Source organism: Rhamphochromis sp. 'chilingali' (assembly GCF_963969265.1).
Source record: "Rhamphochromis sp. 'chilingali' genome assembly, chromosome: 5".
In the NCBI taxonomy this organism is placed as follows: domain Eukaryota; kingdom Metazoa; phylum Chordata; class Actinopteri; order Cichliformes; family Cichlidae; genus Rhamphochromis; species Rhamphochromis sp. 'chilingali'.
In genome coordinates this window covers 4167869-4191854 of record NC_137932.1, presented here as the reverse complement: position 1 = coordinate 4191854, position 23986 = coordinate 4167869, and the positions used below count along the sequence as shown (strand labels likewise).

The 23986-nt window shown below is 42.3% G+C and overlaps 1 protein-coding gene across 4 annotated transcripts in view; it reads left to right on the top strand.

Annotated features, from left to right (window-relative positions):
* klhl29 (kelch like family member 29) overlaps positions 1-23986 on the top strand; it is a 256161-nt gene that overhangs the window by 52552 nt on the left and 179623 nt on the right. For 2 of the 4 annotated variants that reach the window (XM_080882501.1, XM_080882502.1), the window contains one exon: positions 7730-7832. The exons of the other annotated variants lie outside the window; for them this stretch is intronic. The gene's annotated coding sequence lies outside the window, so the exon portion shown is untranslated. The remainder of the gene's footprint in view (positions 1-7729; positions 7833-23986) is intronic. 4 annotated transcript variants of the gene reach the window in all.

The following is a 23986-nucleotide window of genomic DNA, read 5'->3' as shown; positions in this document are numbered from 1 at the left end:
TCAGGGGTTTCATAATTCAGACCGTCTCAACCGACTCAGGAAAAGTTGGCTCGCAGTGTTTTCCCGTGGCCCTTTCTGTTTCTGTCTTCAAGTGGCCTCCTGTGTGGGCGACTGCACAATTATCTTCCTCTGCCGCAACCTTATTAAAGGTGACTAAGGAAGCTGGGATGACGGAGGACGAGTGAAAAGGTTAATAACGACGGGTGAAAGAATGACGGGTATTCTTGTTTTTCTTGTATAGAAAATATGCTGCCGGTGACTTTGTGTGTTTGATGTTTTTTTTTTTTGATTGGCTGGGACTTGTGTTTTAGTTTGACTTTAAAATGACTTCGAGCCCGATCCTTTCAGCACTGTGATCATATCCCTTTATTTGCAATCAACTTCTTACACGAGCACGCCTGAAGTAAAATGATTTTTATGATCACTCGAGCCGTTTCCTCAAGCAAATTAGCTCCTATTCAACGCAGCGGCGAAGGGTGAAAGCTGAGTTTGAAAAGTAACGCTCACCGTGGTGAAAGCACAGTTTAAAGGGAATATTGATCATCATTTCATATCATCCTGTATGAATAAATGTGCAGAAAGACAAAAAAACCCCAGCATGTTGCATCAAAGCAACAGACGGTTTATGCAGAACTTCTAAACAAACATTCTGATATCACCTCAGCGTATGTAATGCTTATTTTTCTTCCTGTAATAGACCCTGTGCACGAGAAAATGCTAACTTCCTGGTTTGAGACCGGATGTGGGGTTGTACATTTCCGGTAGCTTTACTTTGCGGTCAATCGCTACTGCGAAGATATCCTCCAAAATCATGTCCAAAACTCTAAAACGGAAAGATCGCGTTAAGTTACAAAGAGGAGAAGGTGGGAACACTCACCGCTGTTGTTTCATAAAAAATCTAATGATCAATTTTGACGTTTAAAGAGTGTAGATCGATCAGTTGTTTACATCACTCAACACAAGCAGAACTGCATCACTGCAGCAGAAGACACATCGTCCACATTCAGAAGCACATCTCTGTATAGTGACTGGTCTCATGATTCAAACAGGCAAATGTTCAGCATTCAAACTACAGGTGAAGAATAGTCAAACCAGATGTTTCCCGTTATGTCGATATCAGCTAGTCAAGTACAAAAAATGAATGATTGCTGGTAAGGGTTTCTATACATTAGTATTTACGAAGGGTATGTTGTGACTTACCTTCAAAATTACAGCGGTCCCTCGCTAATAACGCGGTTCACCTTTCACCTCGCTGTTTCGCAGATTTTTTTAGTGCAAGTTTGCACGTTTTGTTTTTTTTTACATCACATTGTGTCCTGCGTCCTGATCGCTGCAGACGATCTCCTCCGTGACGTCTCTCCTGTACAGTACAGAATCGCTGCATCGATCGCTAGCAGTGTGACTCTGAAGTGCAGTGCAGTGCTGTATGTCCACGATGTCCACGAAACGTTTTGCACCGTCAAAAAATAAAATTGGCTACTTGATTTCACCTATCGCGGGTTGTTTTTAGAACATGACACCCGCGATAAACGAGGGACAGCTGAGAAATATAACATTTGAATCCCTTTTCTCTTTTGCTCTGAGGCGCGGGGAAAAAATATCGACAAGTCGATGAACATCATTTACAGATATATTGGGTAAATGCCCAAGACATCTATAGAAATGTAAATCGCCGCTTGATTCATTCATTTGCTTAACTTGTTTTGGACTGTAAACAAGGCGCGACTAGGACACCGGAAACAAAGCTCCCCACAGGAGTTTCTGCACCGGAAGTAGCATATGCTAACGTGCACATAGTCTATCTGTGCCGTTTGTCTGTCTGTTTGTTAGCAGACTAGCATCCACTTTTTTCAAGTTATCATTTTCAAATTTTGTGGTTGTAGATACCAAAGAGCTCAAGCTGATTTAAATTTGGTGAAACTTGGGTTGAGGTCACAAGAACTTTATTTATTTAATCGATCGTCTTCAAACTTCACAACAGTACACTGGGCCTTGGGGGAAACGAGGACCTGGGTTGGCTAAGCAATTAACCCTGACCTTCATTGTTCGCATGCATAATCAAAATCACACACTGCATGAATGTATTTTAAAATCTGAAGTTTTCACAGTTTAAAGAAGCCGACGATTTTAGTCCGATCTGCTCGAAAAGGTAAACATAATAAAATACAAGATGCTATACTTTAAGGTCATGTGTCAAAGGTCAGGGTCACATGAATTAGTATAAAGCTTTAGTTTCCACTGGATCATCTCCAAACTTTAAATCAATATGTTAGTGAGTGAGAGATAAGCACTTTATTTGTTTGAGATCTTTAAAAAATATATATTTATTTGACTTTGACAATGACACAAAAAGATTAATACGTACTACACTAGATTCAATGTATCAACAATTCTGATATCAGCGTAAGACATGGGGTTTTTTGAGGGGGGGACATGAAGAACAGGAAAAAATTATGCAGTTTGCAACAGGAAGGAAATAAAGGACGCAAGTTTCACATAATGTTTATAATAATGTTTTAGATGAAATCAGAACAACATAAGAGTACTGTTGTCGGTTTCTATGGAGGCTGGATGTTTCTGGATTCAAAATGCAGAAGTATTCAGTACGTGCACGGACAGATCTGGAGTTAAAGATTCAAGATTGCCGATCTGTCACGATTTTCGGGTCGCGGGCTCGCACTGTGACCTTTTTCCCTTTTGTGCGTGTCCCTCATCGTAGCCAATCGGCACAAAAACTGACAAGTCATTGTCTTCTCCTAAGCCACGGTAATTCATCAGCACTTGAGGCAGGCTTTGGCTGATTGCATTTTCGACAGAGTAATCTCCACTATGTCATAGAGAATTTGGCTTTTATGGCGGAGCGAAACTTTGATGCCAAATACAGGAGGACAGCGAAGGCGAATGTTGAGAGTTCGCCACGCTGGGTCTGATTACAAATTGAAAATCCCCGTGTGCATCTCCACCTATGCATGACTTGTGTACTTCACACTGTGTGTGTGTGTGTGTGTGTGTGTGAGAGAGAGAGAAAGAGAGTCGGTGTTTGTACCTCTCGAGATGTGATGGAGCTTTTCCATCTGCTGCTCCCTCAGGCCTTATTTCTTTCATCTCCTGAGATATTCATAAACTGTAACAAAAATAATGGACGCTGAAAACCACCTTTCATCAGACTTTTTTTTTCTATTCCCTTCTCTCTCTCTCTTCTGTGTGCTACACAAAAATGCACTTTCTTTTTTTTTTCCATTTTCCATCTCTGCGGCCACAGAGCAGCAACAATAGTCGCCGTCCAGCTTCAGAGCCGTCACCATAACGGCTCTAATTAACACAGAAATCCCTTTGCGGCTCAACAAGAAAAATGGAAGCATTTCCCACTATTTTAGGGCTTTTTTTTTTTTTTTTTGCTTATGCGTGTAAACTGTGGAGGAAACTAATAAGCAGGCAAAGCAATGCTAAGATGTGCAGCTTTTAAATGTCAGTATGTTGCACGAGTTCAACTTCAGCCTGGGAAAACGAGCGTTTCCTAGGAATGCACTCAAGAACCGGGCTATATAACTGGAAAAGGCTGATAGGGCTCGGTATCTAGAAGTAATGTCAATCCCTGGGTCCATGATAATACTTCACTGTCATTTAGAGAAATGACCATAAGAAGCTATTTAGAAGAAGAAAAAAAGGAAACAGCGAAATAGCCTGAGGATATCCAACCTGCGAGTGTAGCCTAACGGCCCCTGTGCGTTTTTCCAATCAGGGCCGGCCTGCCAAAGAATTATGCTCTTTGATTTCAGGCGTGGGGGCTTCAGATCTGAGGGGGGGGATATCATTAAATCACAACTAACTAACAGGATGCAAGAGTTTAAACTTGTACATCTCTCTCGCTTGTTAGTGTTTCATCCAGACTTGTGCTCCATGGTTGATTAAATCCAATATTGTCCATTAACTGTTCATACTGCAGTCATTTGGAAATGTAGAGACTCTTTATAAGAAGATTTCCAAACTAAAGGCCCGGTGGAACGCGAATATATTAGCACGTATTATTCTGCCTATTGTAAATCTCTCCTACTTATTGCTTCCTTGTGACAAGTAATAACGTGGAACAGTGTGTGTACTTTCATTTGGCTTCGGCGGCTCTGTGGATTTTTTAAAAGGAAACCCTTCAAATTTCCACTCGGCGAGCTTTAGCTTTCACCGGCAGCCCCTGAGTTTTCGCTCAATGCCCGATACCCCGAACAATAAGAGACACTAAAGTGGCCTCCGCAGAGCTGTGTGTTGTGGGCTGCGTTAATCGATACTTTTAAATTTATATTTACTTCACTCCTGAGCTCAGTTTTGATTTCTTTCGCGGGCTGTAGTAAAAGCTTAACATTTACGGTAATAAATGGGGAAAGCGTGTCGCCGCAGTGCTCCCGCGCACCTCTCAGATGAATTCAGCAGTCATGTAGTCAAGACACTGCCTGCACTGCTGATTGAATTTCCTCATTATTGCATTATTGCCCTGAATGTGGCTCTTGGCTATGCAATGTGCTGTGTGAAATGTGCACTTTATTATACCAGCTAACCCCACTAACACCTCCGCTTCGTTCCAGTGGCTCCACCCCTCAGCCTGTTTAGACCTGTCTCAGGAGTTTGGGCGTAATTGGTTGAATAAATAATTGCGGCTTTAGTAGCTGATGTTTGCAACAATCGCAGTGAGAAACACGGCTCAATCACACACGGCTCAATCACACACCTGATCTGTCTGTTGATTGGCCGTCTTCCTTGTGTCTCTTCCTTGTATTAAGCATCCTCGGGAGGGATTACCGTTGTATGTAACTCTTAGGTGAAGCCGAGGTGTGCATTCTAATTAAATGACGGGTTAGCACACTATTTGAGCATATTCACTATTTTGACTGACATCCTCAGTTCACACTGAGCTGACGAAGACAGAGTGACAACCGAGCTTACCACATGCTCTCACTACGCTTGGATGTTGAGATTCAGACTGAAAGAATCTGTGATATGAAGTCAAGTGGATAGAAATCATATATCATCTGTTAAGTGCGGTACTCTGGGGAAAAAAGCTTTCAACTCATACTAGAAATGTAGTCACTCTTTCAGTTCAGTGTGTTTTAATTGGACCCCTATTCAGTTTTTAACAACCCCAAACATAAAGCCAGAGTAATAAAGGGCCATCTTCAACAAAAAGGAGTCATGCATGTTGCTCTGCATGATGAATCAGTCTTTGATTGCATGAATTCACTGAAGAACTCCCACCAACCTACCTGCCACCTACCTTGAAACTCTGAATGCAAGTGTACATAAGAGAGCTGTCACACCGATGTGGCCAATGTTTGCCTTTTTATATACTTTGTATCAAGTTGGAGAATAAATACTGGTTGTGATATTTTCCTATTGGGCAGATGGTTATAATCATTGATGTGTTGTTCTGTCTGTACACACGGTGGCTCTAAAAGTTTAAATGAATATTTGATTTACATCCACCAAGTTCTTCAAGGTCGGCTTAACGATTTATTGGCCGGTAACTGACAAAGTCTTCGAATTTGAAAGCTTTGATTCTGGTGTGCAGTGTAAAGATTTCAAATATGTCAAATGTGACGTCTGAAATTTGACCCCGAAATGTGTTACATCTCTAAAGAAAAGAGAACAAGCTGCTTAGTTAGACATATGCTGCAATATAATAGATTTTAATAATAATTTAATAAACTCAAGCTATTCATGTCTGATTTTATTTGGCCTGCTACATAATGTTTAATGTACAAACTAGAATTTTATTCCCTTAAAAGTAAATACTAAAGTTAGCTTTAAAATAAATTTAAAATTGTGAGTTTTGACACATCACGTGTCAAATCATTTTTGCAAACATTTTGGATTATTTGAACCAAAAAAAAAAAAATCATAAATCAGAATGCAGCACATCTACACCGGGAGGAAGCGGCGGTTACTAATTCTCTCCTGAGCTCCACAGAGTTCCCACCGGAGCGCCGCCTGCGCATTGCCAAAAGTGATCTTTGCCCCAAACAACTTCTGAGGGAAGAATGGCAGGGCCGGATGCAAATGAAGTGGGGTCGAGCCATTTAATACATGGTAATTAGACTCCACTGTGGCATTGAGGGTGACCTTTTCAGCCGTGGCCACGAGTTGTATCTCAACAGAATGAACCCTCTCTAGAAATAAGAACGGCATTAAGTGAAGTCCGGCGAAGTTGGGAAGGAAATTATTCATCTTGTCAAGCACACACAGTCTTCCTGCTTTATTTACTTTGTCCTACACACTCTTCATAATTGCATTCTGCTCTCGGGGAAAACGTAACCAGCTCAATCTCCCCCTTGTTTTTCGTGGCAGAGTTTGTTTGGCGCATATATTAATATATTTAACATTCACTCCTGATTGTACAGGCTCTCTCATCCACATGCACATTAGTCATTTTGGAGATAAAACCAATTTCAAAGCTGCTGATGTCGATGGATTTGCCTAACAGATAACTTTGAACAGTGGGAGGAAATGATACAATAAACAAAGTGCTGAATCTATTAATATTATTATTGTTATTTTATTTATTTATTTATTTCGCTGTTTTTTTATGATGCTTCGGTGTGATTGCTGCAGTTAGATAAGATAAGATAAGATAAGATAACTCTTTATTGTCATTGCACAGTCATACATAGTACAGTAGTACAATGAAATTGGAAAAACTGTCCTACGTCGGCACTACATATAACACAACACGACACGATATGACACATCACAACGTAACAAACAACACAACACAGTATATTAACTTAGTATAAAAAAGAAGAATAAGTGTATGTGTATTGCACACTGTTATTATTGCACATTAATTATTATTGCACCTTGTTATAAATATAAATATTATTGTTATCGTTTTAAACATTGTTACCTCCCCCTAAAAAGTCCAGGGAGGTATCCAGTCAGGTCAGCTATTTGCATTGATCAGAGCTATTGCCCTGTTGTAAAAGCTGTCCTTGAGTCTATTTGTTTGGGACCTCAGCAGCCTGAACCTCCTGCCAGACGGCAGCAGCTTAAACACCCGGTGTCCTGGGTGTGTGCAGTCCCGTAGGATGCTGCGTGCCCTCTTGAGACAGCGAGTGCTGTACAGGTCCTTCAGGGAGGGAAGAGGATGTCCAATGATTTTTTGGGCCATGTTGATGACCCTCTGGAGTGCCTTTCTGTGTGCTGTGGTGCAGCTGGAGAACCACACACCGATGCAATATGTCAGCACACTTTCAATGGAGCAGCGGTAGAAGACGGTCAGCAGCTCCTTCTTCAGGTCCATTTTTCTGAGGATTCTCAGAAAGTGGAGAAAGTGGAGTTACCCCGTCAGGAGTGTGTTCACATTAAAATGTTTTATCCACGATTTGTAAAGTGTAATGGCCACTCTGTTAACCTCTTAGGAAAGATGGTAAACTGCTTCATCGCTCACCTGAGTGGACTGCGATGCCCCTGTTCTACCCCCCAGAGACTCATATAACAAAAAACAGGAGAGGAAATTAATGCAAAAGACATTTACTGAAAACCTGCAACGAACACAGACGTTCCAATCACAGTTGAGCAGCTGTAACTAGGTTTGGCTCATTCACCATAGTGGTGTAACGTACAAGGTGCTTTTAGGACTCTGCAGACCTGAAAGTGATCGCCTCAGTGAATCTACCTTAGAAACAGCTGATTGTAGCCATGCTGTCCATGACAGGAGCTTCTATTTTATCTGCCCCCTGTGTAGATCATTAAAGGACCTTTGTTATTGCGGCCTGTCCAGGGTGTGCCCCGCCTTGAGGCCTGTGGTGGCTGGGATAGGCCCTGACAGCGCTGCAACCCTGATAAGGGTAAGCGAATGGATGGATGGATGTTGTTATTAAATTTGGTGTTGTAATGAGCTCCTTTACCGTCACCAAAGTCACACCAAAACATGTGATTTGAATACAGTAACTCTTCGTAACACATTAATTCAACTCAATTTTATTTACATAGCGCCAAATCACAACAACAGTCACCTCAAGGTGCTTTGTATTGTAAGGTAATACAATAATAATATAATAATACATAAAGGGGAAAACCCCAACATTCATGTGACCCCCTATGAGCAAGTACTTTGGCGACAGTGGGAAGGAAAAACTCCCTTTTAACAGGAAGAAACTTCCAGCAGAACCAGGCTCAGGGAGGGGCGGGGCCATCTGCTGTGATTGGTTGGGGTGAGAGAAGGAAAACAGGATAGAAGGAAGAGAGCCAGAGATTAATAACAATTACAGCCAATACTGGCTTATGTGTGCTGTTATTGTTTGTTTCAACAATAAACTGTAATGCCATTTATGAATTTTTATTTAAAGTCTAATTTCAAGCTGCTGCGGTCGATTTAGTGAAATACATTAAACCTATTGTAAGTATGGAATTGTTTTGCTATGGTATAAATTAAAGTAAGCGCTTTGTATTGATGCCAAATGCAAGGTTGTCATAGTGAGGATTTTATATTAACCACCTATTCTAATCAAACAGGAACTAAGAAATGAAACAATCCTCTGTTGCAAGCTTGTTTTTAATATGGACTTGTTCCCTTCTACAAAAGAGGTGAGAAAAGTCTTTTTAGTGCTCTTTCATGATCTCCACTATGAGCTCTTTGTAAATTCTTCCAGCTTTGGAGCAGCTAGCGATACGTAGTGTGCAGGCCACGCTACATATTGCATGAAGCAGACACGAGGATCCCGTTTTTAACCTGGAGACGGGCCCAATTTTCCAGACCTCAGCCGAGTTCAAAGTCAGTGTCAATTGTGAGCCATTTAAAGTCCAGTCCTTCGACATCATAAAACCCTTGTATAGAATTTGAAATGAGAAAGAATTCAGCCATGACTTTAATACACGTTGGTACTGACCAAAGATGAAATAAAATGAAAATATCCTCTCACAGCGGATTTTTCTGTGCTGAGTATACAGTCCGGCGTTAGACTCCAGAATCCTTGTGTGGAGTAATTGCTGAGGCATACATCCACTTTTTTTTTTTTTTGTATTATCGATAAAGAGGAGCGAAGGCATGAAAGAGAAAATTAGTTCTGTAAAGGACACGAGAGAGAGGCTATCGGTAGAATGAGAGGAGTCGCTAGTGAGTGGGCTGGATTTACACAATGCCGAATACACACACCCACACAATATGCATGCGCGAGGTCCACAGCTGTGGCGCCTCATAATGGTTTGTTGAACACTCACTGTGAATCCAACCAGGGCCGACCTTCACTTAAATAAATAAATAAATATATATATATATATATATATATATATATATATATATATAATACACACACACACACACACACACACAGTAGCTGCCGTAGCTTTAGACACAGTTCTGCGCTGCTATACGTACAGTATGTATTTTTGTGCATACCCTTATGCACGCGCTCATTCATCCTCTTTATTGTAATGTTGAAATACACAGGTTTCCAATACCGTGACATTGCTTCCACCTTTCTACTGTGTTTGTGTGTGTTTGTGTTCTTGTGTTGGTGTGTGGCGAGGTCAGTCAGAGTGCACAGAGAAAAGTGTGTCATTAGGGAGGAGGCGCTCTGGTCTCTCCTGACTGGTCTTTTCAGCCAAGTGTAACACCGGCACTGACAAATAACTGATGCAGAAGCTCTCTCTCGCTTTCTAGCTCATTGACAAACTTCTCTCTGCACACACACACACACACACACACACACACACACACACACACACACACAGAGTCACTTTGTCACAACCCGTCACACTTTTTCGTAGTGTTTCACACATACCGTAGCGTACGCGCGCACTTGGAGGCACTGGCAGCAAAAGCACGAGCGCACACACACGCACACATCAAATTGCAGCCCGAGTTCTGCAGTGTTTCGTAGACGCGCACGGCCAAGCGCAGAATTGCTTTGTCACATTAAGTCACACAGTCTCAGACTGTCTCTCACCCGTCTCGCACAGACAGAAAAGCTCACATGTAGATGACAGTCGGCAATATTCTTACGTAGACGCAAGCTAACGTGAACACATGCTGGTAACTCGGATGTATCGGTCAGAACAGTTTGGAAAACGATATCGCGTGTCAACAGAAAGCTCAAACAATTTACACGCAGCGCATGCTAAACACAAACAACCGCATCGGTGCCGGAGCGATCGATCGGGAGAAAGCGAGTCAACCAAAAACTGCAGGCTCTGTATACTGGGTCTTTAGTCTGGGGGTCGACTGGTCAATTCATCAGTCAATATGCTCTCGTCAGACCAAATTCTCATTTGCCAGACAATCACAGGTGTTACTCTCATAAAGAGAAAATCGCTACATCAGGATTAGTCCGTTATTGTTTTGGCAAGAGAGGAACAGACCAGCTCGTTCGGTCTTACAGAAGCTGCTGGGTCTAAATAATTTAACCTGAACAGTTACTCGGCGACTTCCAATCGAAAACATCTGAAGTCACTGGTGCGATCACAGTTTTGCTCAAGCGGATTAGCAGAAATTGTGGTGTAAAGTTTCCAGCACGCGGTATAATCGCTTAAAAAAGATGTAGGCCGTGTGCAACGTATCAGAACTGGCATGTTTCAAGAAGTCTGGCCTAATGATGATTTCATGATGGCGGGCAGATCCAGCAAGGGTTTTGGAAGCACAAGCGTGTGCCAGCTGGAGCAGCTTAACCCGGACCAAGCTGCATGTGAAGCCTTATTTCTTCATCTCATCAGAATGCAAAAATTATACAGCAGAGGTCACTTGTGTTGATCTTATACTGGTATTATCTTTGAGTATTTGAAAATGCAACATAAAAAAATATACATAATAGTTGAGGATAGCAAGTCAGCAAGAGAAAACTGAAGGGATAGAGAGGAGGATGTCTAACCTCACATGGCCCGCCTTCTTTTGCTCCAAAATGAGTCCTTTTTGGTCAAAACTGTGCCCCTTCCCCGCCGCCTGTAACGAAGCGCACAGGAGAATGCACTCCAGCGCTTACAGCGTTCACGTAGCAGTCGACGCACGACCGCTGTAGGTTTTGCTCAGCTGCGGTGAATGAGGCAGGCAGTGCAGCATAGTGGTACAAATCCAGTAAACACATTTGCAGCCAGGCAGGGAAGTTGTTTGAGCCGGCGAGGGCCGTCCCCAGCTGAGCCGGCTGACTGAGAGTTTTGGGCCATGGTTCTGACAGGAACAGACCCTAAGAGAGGAAAACATGGAGGGGATGTGCATTTTAAGGAGGATGCTGCAGTATTTATTTGTCTATGTACAAACAGAGTAAAGAAGAGAGAGAATATGACATTCTGTTATCTTTCTCCATCTTTTTTTCTTTTTTCTTGTGTGTGTGTGTAAGTGCGTTAGTATATAGTTTGCATGAAATTGAACTTTGTGCTTAAAACTTTTCTGCGAGCGGTCTAATGGTGTGTGATCTTTACGATTTTCCTCGGAACAGAATATATAATATATGGTAATGGTGTGTCTTGAGCAAGTGCTTTAACTCTCCTTGGCGCCTTTTAATGGGTAGCTTAAAAAGAGAGAATTGATTTCCTGGTTCATGCCGTAGAGAAGCTTCTGTGCACTGTTAAGAAAAAAAAATCAGATTTTGTCGAACCATCTCGTCTTTTCGGGCTTACTTCTTGGAATACGTGAATGCTTTTGAAACGTATCTTTAATTTGCCTTTTTTGTAGATTTCGAGACGTTTGATGGGATGAACATGTGAGAGTTAACTCGAAGTTCACAAAGAGCAAATGTAGTATATAGGTGTAGCCGTCCCCTGGGGCGCTGTTAGAGTTAAAACACCCTGGATTCTATTATTTTTTTTCTTTTCTTTTTTTAATGGATTTCAAAAAAAGTAATGGAAGCTCGCTGCGATCTTTTATAACACCTTCAATTAAGCGACTGTTTCTTTTCATAATAAATAAAGCGATTCTAGCCACGACAAAGGCTAGCACTGAGTTCAGTCTCAACCCCCACAGACCTGCAGTGGTTCATATATTGTAAATTTCCTCAGCGGGAGCAGCCTGACAGGTCGGCTTTGTGCTAATTCTTGTACACAATGGCTTCAGCTGCTTGTTCTCCGCCCAAATTGAAGACTTGAACTCTTTAAACTGAGAAAATCTTCAAAAAGTAAAGCGTTCCACTTAATCTTAAGTTTGCTTAACTTTTCCCGAGTTCCTTTAACCAGATAACAGAACTAACCTATCAGTCAAAGTGCAGCTATTTTCCACTTTCAAGAAAGTCTGAACAGCAACTTTTGAACTTTGCAAAAAAAAAAGAAAAAAAAAAGTGCTTTCTTCTCTCTCTTTTTTATTTTACAGTATGTAGCTCTGTGGGCGACTGCAGCGTTACATATTTCTCTCTCTCCATGTTAGCAGAGAGGGAGACAGCGGGTGAGAGAGAGCGAAAAGCATGAGAGACAATGAGACTTTGCAAAAAGGGAGAGTTTAGTTTCTCCCCCGCTCTTTAGAGTTTCCCTGGTGAGTTTGCTGGCGCAGAAACAGGAGGAGCAGCAGCAGTCGGAGGTATAGAGATTGCGATAAGCCCCTTCAGAAGCAGACAATAGACGGTATAATGCCGTTGGAATTAGCGTCCCATCGTTTCTCATCTGATTAAGACCCAGTGACAATCTTCTTGCTACAGTCTCTAGTTGTCACCAGCTATGACTAATGAACTGTGATATCCTGCTCCTCTGTCTCTCTCTCCCTCTTTGCCCGTGTCTCACTCTCTTCACGCTCTATCGATTATTGAAATGCTCTCCTTTCCCTCCCATCCTCAACACGCCCTGGAAGCTTCTCTCTCTCCTCCCCTCTGCTCCTTTCACTTGCTCGGTCCGTGCTCTCCCTCCTCCCTGTGTGCTGTCCTCTATCTTGTACCATTCATTTGGCTAATTTGATATTTGGAGTTGATAGAGCTCTGAATAGAGGCCCCGTGTTTTCACATACATTTGTCTCCATCTTCCGATCTCTCTCACCCTCTTTCTCATTCCATCTCTCCCTTTTCCCTTCCACCTTCCTCTCTCTCTCTCTCTCTTCCTTTTTTTTCCGAGAGTAGCGATAATGATATCAGGCTCCAGCCCCTTCATCTGTATTAGTGGCATTTGCGGGTCTAAGAGAGACTAACAGCCTGCTAATTCTCTGCCTCTGATTCGTTAAACTGACAGACATTTGCATAATTTAGCTGCCCGCTTCCTCCTCCTTCAGAGGCTGCCTGCAGACGCTGGTGACATTGAATGGAATTGAAAGCTGTCAACATAACGACTTGTTTGATCAGATTTAGATATTTGTTTGGAGATCGGGGAAAAAGTCCAGTCGATTTCATAAACGCCAAATTTGGAACCTGCCGTTCCAGCGAATTAAATGTTTTATTTTGTCTCGTGACAAGTCAACCCAATTCTTTTTCACAGTTAAAAAAAATAAATAAATAAATTGTGTACCTCTCTGATTCGCCTCACCTTTAAGGTCTTACAGTATGCAGGCATGCCCACAGGAACACGCCCCCCTCCCTCCCTCCTCTCTGTGATGCAGACAGATATGAGCTGTGGCATCTCGTTTTACCATTTTCTTTTGAGCTACCGTGTCTCAGAGCTCAACAGCACTTCCAGTGAATAATGTACACACTGTCACATGCACCAGCCACATGAGTCTGCAAAAGAAAGAAAAACCCCCGCACACAGAAAGGCTTCCACCGATTTACACACGATTCCCTCTGTGCGTTTCTCACACAGCGTGCATACAGGTGTTCCATTAACCTTGCAGGCTGCGTGTCTAGGTAGCCTCATTATGCTGCATGATTAGCTTTAAACTCGCACGCACGCACGCACGCACAACAGCACGCTTAGTCTTTCCACCCTCCTCGACCCCGATGTCAGAGGGCAGCCGCAATATATAGTCATGCTTTTCACCATAGATAAGTGACTGTGTGAGGGAATGAGAAGTTATGCGAATGCGTGCGGGAGACCCTCCTCCCTCCACCCCTGCCTCCATGCATTAATAAAGAGATGCGGTACCAGGTGCCCTCTGTGAAAGAGACAGCGAGGAAACCCAGTAGCAATGAAGCAGGAGGAGGAGGATTGTGTGTGTGTTTGTGTGTGTGTGTGTGTGTGTGTGTGTGTGTGTGTGTGTGTGTGTGTGAGGGGGGGTGTCGGTAATGTGGTTTGGCATTTTAGCGGCCTCCTTTTCCTAATGGTGCTTCGGTCTCGCTGGGATTATCCAGCCTGCACGCTGTGTCACGGTCGGTAAACTGCTCCGCGCCGGAGGGAAAGGGCGTGCTGAGAGGGTGGGGAGAGGGGGGACAGAGGTTTGGAAGGTGGAAGTGTCAGCAGAGAGCGGGAAATGTTCTCGAAAATGCCCGGAGGTATGCAACCTTTATCAAAGTGAAGGGGCCTGAGGGAGCGCATGAAAGAGCAACCCGCTAACCCCGTCGCTCTGTGCTCGGGCTTCACGGGGAGCGAGGCGTGGAGGGGTGGCGACTGAGCCGATGTCAGCTGCATCGCTCCACAGAAAAAAACAAAACAAGATGAAAGATGCAAAATTTTATCAGTCTTTAACATATCATCAGTCATTATGTTTTTCTCCCCTGTTTAAATGTTTCCATCACCACTCCTTGCCATTTTTTTCATATTTGACTTTTACAGGGCAATTAAAGAATGGCTCCAAAGAAAGCACTTTGCCCTGCTTGAATGTTCTGGAGGGACTACTTGAGAAAGTGTTCCACTCTCCTCTGATGAAAAATGTCTGTGGAAATTTATAAAACTGCACTCCCTCCGGAGAGCGGTTTGGCATTTTTGTTTTACTGACGTCCCCGCCAGCCCTGCTTTTACAATACCTGTAAATTATTGCTCTGCTCTGAAGCCTTCGCTCGCCACTTTCCCCTTCCTCTGTGTCGTCTCTCTTTGTTGTTGTTGTTGTTGTTTTTGTTTGCGGTGGGTTTTTTTTAACCTTCTTATTGATAACCCCTGAATAAAATGTGTCGTCCAGCACCGTTAACATTGAGCTTCAGTGCGGACGACCACACGAGCTGTGGGCACATCTTTCACGCATTTAGTGTTTTTCCCGTGCTCTTGCTGTCACAGCTCGGGTCCATCCGCACGCTGTGGATTCACAGTGGTGACTGATATATTGCTGTACACAAACATACACCATCCTCCTCCATTTCTGGCTCATCTGCTTTCCACGTCTCTCTCAGAACCTGGGGCTGACCCGTACAGCATATCAAATTCTGCATTTCACAGCTTTTTTTTTTTTTTTTTAACTGACACTGCTGAGTACAGGAAATGTTATCCACATATTTATTCCTCTCTGGATGCAAGTTTCTCTCTGAATTTGCTCTTTACATGTGCAGGCGTGTTTATTGCCACCGTAGGTCGAAAGGCCGCAGAATTGCCCCACGTTTGCTTAGCGTGTCTTCCATTAGCGTTGACACCTCCCCCTCACCACCACCCCTCCATTCTAGGTGAAAAGCGCAGTTAGTAGCAGGCGAGTATTTCAGCTTGTTTTATTTATGCACACGTGTGCCCGTGGAGAGATCCATTATCTTCAGTGGTCACAGAGTCCCAGTGTAGGAGCTGTTGGGTGTAGGTGTGTGTGTGGGAGTGGGGGCGGTTATTATACTGTTTCTACCCATCTGATTTAAACACTTTCCTCAATAAAGGGACCTGGGGGAATTGTGGATCACTCTATAACTATACTATAGCTAATATTTTAGCCTTGAAGTATGAAAAGGCAAGATCCAGATAGTTCACACTGCGCATTGAGAATGAGAAGTGGCTGGTTAAAAGCCTGCAAAAGAGCTCTGACTGATCTGGTGTAGTGCGTGGTAATTTCTTTGATGCCAATCAGAAGATAAGCCTCTCATTTGAGAGTGAAAAAAAAGCAGGGAAGCAAAGTGGTTAGGCTCGCCATGTGTCATCGGGATGTCACAGGCTAATAAGGCTTAATGCAGATCATTAGGACCCACATATTATTAAAATGTATACTGTGGAATTTGAGCAACATTAAAGTGTCTTTTACGGGGAGAACTCGATTGAGTGAGACGCCTCATCTGCATTAGTAGTAATGTGCAGCTCTTTCTGGTCAACTAATTAAGATTAAATTAAGTGAAGTGATCGTCGCAGGGATTGTAGCGCATTCGGCCGGCCTGTCAGCTGAACTGTCATAGGAGCAGTAAAAGTGTAAGAACAAAAGAGAGGTAAGTGCAGTTTTAGTGTGTGTGTGTGTGTGTGTGTGTGTGTGAGGTGGTGGAAAGTCACCAACCGTTTCAGCTGCAGTCGCAAACTAATTCCAGCTTCCTGCTTTTCCATTGGGTGAGTGTAGCTATATTCACCTTACAGAAAGTAGCGGTCTCAGAACTGGTGTGTGTGTGTGTGTGTGTGTGTGTGTGTGTGTGTGTAATTTTATTTTAGACTGTGTGAATTTTGTAAGCTGTGCAAACGGCATATTAAAAGCCAAAGATGTGGAACCAAACACTGAGCAGGTGGTTCGGGCTAGGTGGAAGAACTGGTGGAAACATTATTAGCTCCTGATCTGACTCAGTGACCGTCTCAATTCTGGTTGCCCATTCCACATTTAAAGAAAATGTTCTGACGCAGCAGAAAGAGTTGGTCCCTAAAAGTACCACAGGCACCCAATCGATGACATGAAATGATCAGTATTCTGATGTTTGTGCGTACTACAACATCACAATTTAACAGAGCAATTCCAGACCAACCAAAAGGGAGAATAAGTGATGGTACGGTCACACTAGGAATGGTTGGAGACGGTGCGTTCAATCAACTTTTGGTCTCATTACCTGTGAAATGGTTTCTTTGAAGATAGGGACCGGGTCTGCAGTCAGCTGCCATCTTCAAAGTGACTTTGGTTGGTTGTTAGTTTGCGATTGAATGGGGTCAAATTAGCAATTGAATGAAATCAGTTTGTGATAATACAGAGATTAACTCGGTTACATTTGTAAAAATTTCTAATTTGTTCCTTTACATGCACAAAAATTCACAATTTTCCCCAAAAACACAAATTTAGATTATTACTTGATTCAGTGCCTAGCATGAACCTCATAGCTGTAAAACAGAAATGTAGAAATTCCTCCACAAATAGTTATTTAGTTGCTGCAGACGGTGATCTGACTGCAGATCAAATACTATGTTTAAATCAGGATGTAATAAGAATAGATTCCTATTACCAGAGTTAGCAAACAATATACATGTGTCGCTTAAATAGAAGCACAGATCTGTGTTGAACTACTCATTCACATTTTTTTCTCAATAGAGACTGTAACACACTCGGGAAAGTATAAAAGTAACAAGTTGTTCTTCAGAACACATTTCTAACAGCTAGTTTTGCTAAGATAACTCAGGTCATATCAATATCATAATAAAATAATATTAATTCAAGGGAAAAGTCAGCTTGAGCATTTTTTTAAATCTAGAACACAAGCAGGGAAAAACAAAGGGAATGAAAAAATAACAGCTCTAATGTTTTCTACATTGTAGATTGATGACTTTGACACTTAAACTGGAAAAAGCAAAGCCAGGAGTTTAAAATGGGATTCAGGAGGTGTGGTGGTGCAGCGTGGGGAAAAGAGTGAGTCAAAAATAAGTCACAATACTTTCTACTGTGAGAGAAAGTGGTCTTTGCGTACAGGCTGCAATCAGCTGACCTTTGGGGGTGCTTTCTGTGGCTTTAGCCAACTAAATGTAATAATATAAAAGCATGTTACATAGGCTTTCATGGCTAATCTCCAGCCCCTTGACACTAGAAAGCTGGTACAAAGGTGGAAATCAGTGAGGAAATCTAATCGACATCATCATCTTAAACTTAATTTGATGTCTGCTACCCTTGATGTAACCTAACACTGACCATGAACACCACAGCCACTCTGCACCAAACCAACAGCTCTGCAAACTAACCAGTGTAGCCGCCACTAAATCTCCAGTTTATGAAATGTCACTGAGCACACTTTACCTTTAAAAAGACTCCTTCCTCTCCTGTCCTGTCTTTGCCACACCTTTCATTATCTCTGAGTGAAGTTATCTTTCTTTTCTCTCCCTGAGAAATGCAGCAGCTGCACCTTTAGCTAGCAAACACACTGTGTGACTAACTGCACACAGACAGTTTGTGTGTTTGTTGATATTTGTTGAGCTGTTAGAATTGTTGCATTTGAAATTACTCGTTACTCCCTTTACGATCACGCCTGTTCTGTTGTGCATGCTAGATGCTGAAGTACTGCAACCGCAATTTAGCCTTAAATGATGCAAAATTCAGTAGCAAAGTATTTGCCTGTTGCAAAGAGACGCACCTCAGACGGATTGGGCTCATCGGCACAGACAGACTGTCCGTTTTTATGAATTAGATGGTAGTTATTTGCAAACCTTCACCAATCTGTCTGAGAGTGACTGCAGTCAGTCTCAGTTGTGATTGTTTGGAGACTGGTCGCCTAGTGGGAGGCAACCAATCACACACAAGTTCAGGGTGTTGCACCTCTGGGCAAACCAGCTGGTCTTTGCAACTACTTGCAATTGGTTGCTGAATGTGAAAAAAATTTAGTGCTGTTACCGGGCTATTTTTAATCTACTGTGACTCATCCACGAGATAATCACTTTGCCTCAAGTAGCTTTTTTTTTTTTTTTTTTAAATTCATTTTACAATACTTAATGCAGATCATTTGACCCACATTTTATGACAATGCGCAGTGGGAAGTTTAAAAAAAAAGAAAGAAGTGGGCTGGGTGAGTGAGACGCTTCATGTGCCTCTGTAGTAATGCAGAGCTCTTTGTGGTCAGCTAATTAAAATTAAATTATGTGAACTGATTGCAGCAGAGATTGTGCTTCGGTTCGGTCTGTTGTCAGCACTGTCAGCAGGGCAGGAAGAATGCAGCTTTGTTTCTGATCTTACTCTGTGGGGAGTTTCAGTCTCTGAATATTGTTCTTATAGGATATAATATGGGTTTCAGTTTGGTCCAGTGATCATTTACAGAAAATTCTTTACCAAAACAAAAAAGAGAAATTTTAGTTTAGCCTTTTTTTTTTCAGTTTACATTTCTATTTTATAGCAAACAGTAGAGCAATCTGCTCACATTCGCCAGCACAACAGCTTGTTGTAGTAACCGTGAAAAGCTGAAGGACTGTTTAACCGAGGCAGAAGGAAGTGGAAGGGTGAGAGGCAGGATGCTGCTCAGGAAAGACGCTGTCAATATGTTCCACTTGTCTTAATGAACATTTTTTTAAAATTTTATTTTAATTTCGTCTTCACGAGGAAGCAGCCCAGTCTTTTGTTATTAAAGCTGTACACCCTCTAAGTGTTTTAACTGCCCGTTTTATTTATTTTTTGAATAAAATGCCGAAGTTTACGGTACCCATTACCTACAGAGCAGTGCGACCATAAACGACAGCTCGTAGCGAGGTGATAGTAAACAAGTACACAAGTGTAAAGAGCAAATATAATGTACAGTTTCTAAAAAACGATGACTTGTTACTGTGTTGCGTTTCACCTCTGAGTTAGTCACATAACCAGCCTCTCTCTGTAGTTTGTGCACACGTTGAAACTGTTACCAGGTTTGGGGTGTTGAATTTCAGAGCTCACATATTTTAGCTCCTTACACCGATAGGCCATTTTATCCAGGAAGTGCTGCTGCAGATGCACATTACTCATTTTATTGTCACTTCTACAAATTGTTTCGGGCTTAGGTTTAGCCGAGACAATGGAATTTGTTAAACATTTATTAGGCCTGTGATTATTAGTGAAAGGTCGCTCCATCTACCTGTATATTTCACCCTCCTGAATCAATGTACACTTTGACAGTTGTCCAGTTGTACATAAATGCTAATCAATGCTATATGTCATTGGGTAGTGTTATAGGTTGGTTGGGAACTTCCATTTAGCTCATACATTTGTCTCCATTTGTTCTTCCATTAATCTCCCTTTACTGTAACCCATCCAGCTACTGGCTAGCCAAAGCAGATGAGATGCCCCATTACTTATTTAGCACCACTTTAAAGGGGACCCAAGTCAATTGAGAAGCCGCTCTCGTTTACGGTAACAACATTTGCCAAGCAGACTCAAACATAGCAGGAAAAAAGATGGGATTGAACGAGATGGAATCAAGTCAATAAAAAAACATGGTGGACGATGTGCCCTGCGGTCAGATAGTTGAGTGAAGGTCAACATGCCGGGACATTCTGTAATCTGGTGGCTCTCTGGACGGTGACAGGCAGATAGTGGTGGGAAAGTATCAATATCGCCCTTAAGCGATATAACCAGAAAAAGAGAGTGATAGTTCTTCCCCGAGTAATGAAATTTTTTCTGACCCTCTTGTATTATAGTACATCCTTGTTCTGGGGAAGGCAAGTTTTGATGCATTGGGAGCTCATGTGAAAAGACATACGATAAGGGGGGGCGGGGGGTTGTGGGAGAGAGAGGACACGTTCGCCTGAGCAGCTCCAGCTTTCCTTTGTGTCTGTGTGAGTGTTTGCGGATGGGCCAGCGTGGACACTTTACCCAACCTAATCATGATTCCCTTCTTTTATCTGGGTGCAGACCAACTGTCCAGGTCCATACATCACAGACCCCCCCACCCCTAACTCCCACTGTCTTGTCTTCTCTCTGCCTTCTTCCATGCTATATATTGCCGTGTATCACCCACTGACACTCCGGCAACATATTAAAAAGAGGGATAGTGGCTGCTCCCTGTTATTGCCAGGAAAGTGATTTATCATGGGGCCACATTCCCACCATATTGATTGAAGGACGTGTGTGTGTGTGTGTTTGTTGCACCTTTTCCCCATCACTCTGGGCTTTCTAATTTTCCTTTTCTGTCATTGCCTGTTCTTCTTCACTTCTTCTCTGTTTCCTCTACTCTTTTTATCTCACCTCACTTCCACTATCTGTGATGTTACCCAACAACTTCATCAGTGCTCTCTCGCTCCCTCTCAACTATAGAGCCATATATAATTAGTTTTACACACTTATGAACGTGTCAGGTTGAAGAGTATTTCTATCAGTTTTGCCCAAACCGAAATGGCTTAGCCCTGAAATTTTACACAGACATCAATAGTCCCAGAGGATGAATGCTAATAAGCTTCACCTAATGGTGTTGGGTGAAATTTGTCCACCACTTTTGGCTTTGAGGTTCCATCCTGCATATTTACTGAGTTTCGTTTTGTTTTTTGGTAATTCTTTAACCAAATGTGACATGTCTGAAACTTAGCTGTATTGTCCTTAGCTCTATTTTATCTTTAATGCTAACAGGGGAAAATTAGCCTGCTATGTTGCTCAGTATTAGCATGTTAGCATGCTGACTTTTAGCTCAAGGTACAATTGACCTTAGTGTTAGCTCACAACGCTGCTAGCATATCGTATTGTGTACAACTCGTGACAGAGGAGTTGATTTTATTTATTTTGTGGTTCAGGAAGTAAAGTTTGCCTATGAAATGAAGTGGTTGGTTTGATCCCTGGCTCCACCATCATATATATATATGTCGAAGTATCTCTGATAATGAAGCCTGAGTTGCCCCCAAAACATCCATGAGAGTGCAAGTGTGTATGAATGTTAAGTTAAAAGTAAGAAAACACTGAATGCATTTAATGCACTGAATTGCGTAGAAAAGCACTATAAATGTAGCGGCCCATTTTATCAAACTATTTGTGAGATCTTAGGATTTAATACACATAAAATACGTGCCATTTTTTGGACTTATCTACTCTTAATGCAGTCGTTCACACTAACCACATAATTTTGCAGCATTTATTTATTTTTGGATCAAGCGTTCGTGATACAGCTTCAAATCCTGGATCAAACCACGAAATTCCACCTAGAACCACTATTCTCCTCCTTTTTCAATCTTTAAGTCAAAACAGCATCAGACAAAAGCAGTGCTTCATCTTTTTGCTTAAAAAGTTGCTGTGTTGATTAATTCTTATAAAAACCTTTCCAATTAAATTTTGCCCAATTATTAGTCTGTGAAAAGTTTTGTTTTCATCAAGTTTAATTGAAGTTGAGCTTGTCTCTCAGCTGACCATTCGCCCCTCTCTCTCTGTCATCTTTTTTGGGCTTGTCGAGCCAAAGGAAAACGTTCATGAATGTAATCTCAGTCGAAGTACGTTACAGAGTTTCCATTCCCCAAAGCAAAGGCTCCTCACTAAATCCGGGCATTGTTTGACTTCCATCCAACCTCTGCTGTCAGTGTGACACGGGTATAAAACTGTACAGCGATAGAACACATTCCCCAAGTCCCTTCCTTTGCCTCACTTCCTTTTTTTCATCATGGTCATTTCAGTGGCCTCTCTGTTTGTTCATTCCACTTGCCTAGGCTGTCTCCCAGGCCATTAATCTACACCGCTTCAACCGCTCCTCTGGGCCAGACCAGGCTGTGGCGCCACTCACCATGTGCTCTGAAAGGCTACTGTGTTCATACAGATACGAAACGATAGACAGAGACAGAGAATGGCTTTTAGAGAGAGCACCTAGAGACATGAGATAAGTGGAGAGAAAGGGAAACATACGAGCAGCAAAGAAGATACTTGCCTCTTTTTCACTTTTCATGTCATCTAAGACAGAAGTGAAAAAATCATGTATTTGAGACCAGAGATGATGTTGTCTCGAACAACTGCACTGAGATTACCGTTGGGTCTGCCCTTTGGAAAAGGTTGAGATTTGAGGAGATTAATATGCTGTTGGATAACGCGGGGTGGTGGTGGGGAGGGATTTGTTGCTCGCCTGGAGCCGGTCTGGACAGGCAGCGGCCGTCAGCGGTGATGAGGGAGTCGAGCAGATGGCCCGGCTTAATCAGAGAGTGCTGTCCTGAGTGTACATTTGCGTATACCTGGGTTTCAGATGATGCGTGTGTGACTTATAGTGAGAGAAGTTTTGTGCTCGTCTTGCATTCATAAGTCTATCTGCACTGATACGTGTGTCTGCGTTTAATAGGTAAGAGCAACGAAGACATGAAACACACTTGGCGGTAAATACTGCTAGCCTTGATTTCTCTGTCATTAATCATCATAGAAAGTATTGGAGCTGACTGGGTTGGGAATTTGTTGCTCAGCACATCTGAACTCTGTTTTGCTTCAGCTTTAATGTAATTGACTCTCTAAGAAGGAAACATCAGCCTTTGATTCATTAGATATTCCCCCGTACGCTTACATTTGGACTTGAATCTATAAAAGGCCCCGTTTATGCTGCTAAATAAACAGAACAACTCAATAATCTAAACCTGTCTCCGAACATTAATCTTTGCATGCGTTCACATTTTCAGCAAACTGGGTCCATCCGCTTTCGATGCCATTACTGCAATTAGACAAATTAGCATGCAATTACATGCGCTCCGAAAACACTGCTGTTTCATTTCACTCTTTTTGTGGGTTTTTCCAGAGTGAAGTTTGACTGAGGCCATGTCCAAACTAATATGTTTTCATTTTAAAACTTATTTAAAATCCATTTATTTATTTATTTGAGAACTCTGGAGTTGCATTTTGATTTGAACTGGCAGAAAAAGAGACTTTTTTTGGAAATGGTGTTGCAGGCACCCTCATTCGACTGCTAATTGAGTCTGTCATGCAATGGGGCGGTGTGGTGGTGCGGTGGTTAGCACTGTTGCCTCATAGCAAGAAGGTCCTGGGTTTGAATCCACAGTTTGCATGCTGTCCTCCACCAGTTCAAAGATACAGAGTTTGGTTCACTAGTGATTCTAATTTGTGCCCTGCTTTGAGCTCCAGCACAACCATTACAATTGGATAAGTGGATGAAAATCTCCATGGCTTTCATGTGACAAAAGTCTAGTCATTTATTAAAGGGAACAAGGAATTTGCAGGTGCCTCTGACCCTTATCTGTATTAGCAGTTGTCATGGAGTTGAATATTGGGCACTAGGGTTGGGCGATTGGACGAATATATTGACTTTCGATGATAAGCTGAGCCCCTCGGCGATCGTTTTTACACGGGCGATTTATTTATTTGTTTGCCCATGAGTTTGCTAATAATGACGGAGCTAATAGAAGCAGTCAGCTGAAAGAAACTAGCACTGTTTTAACAGCACCC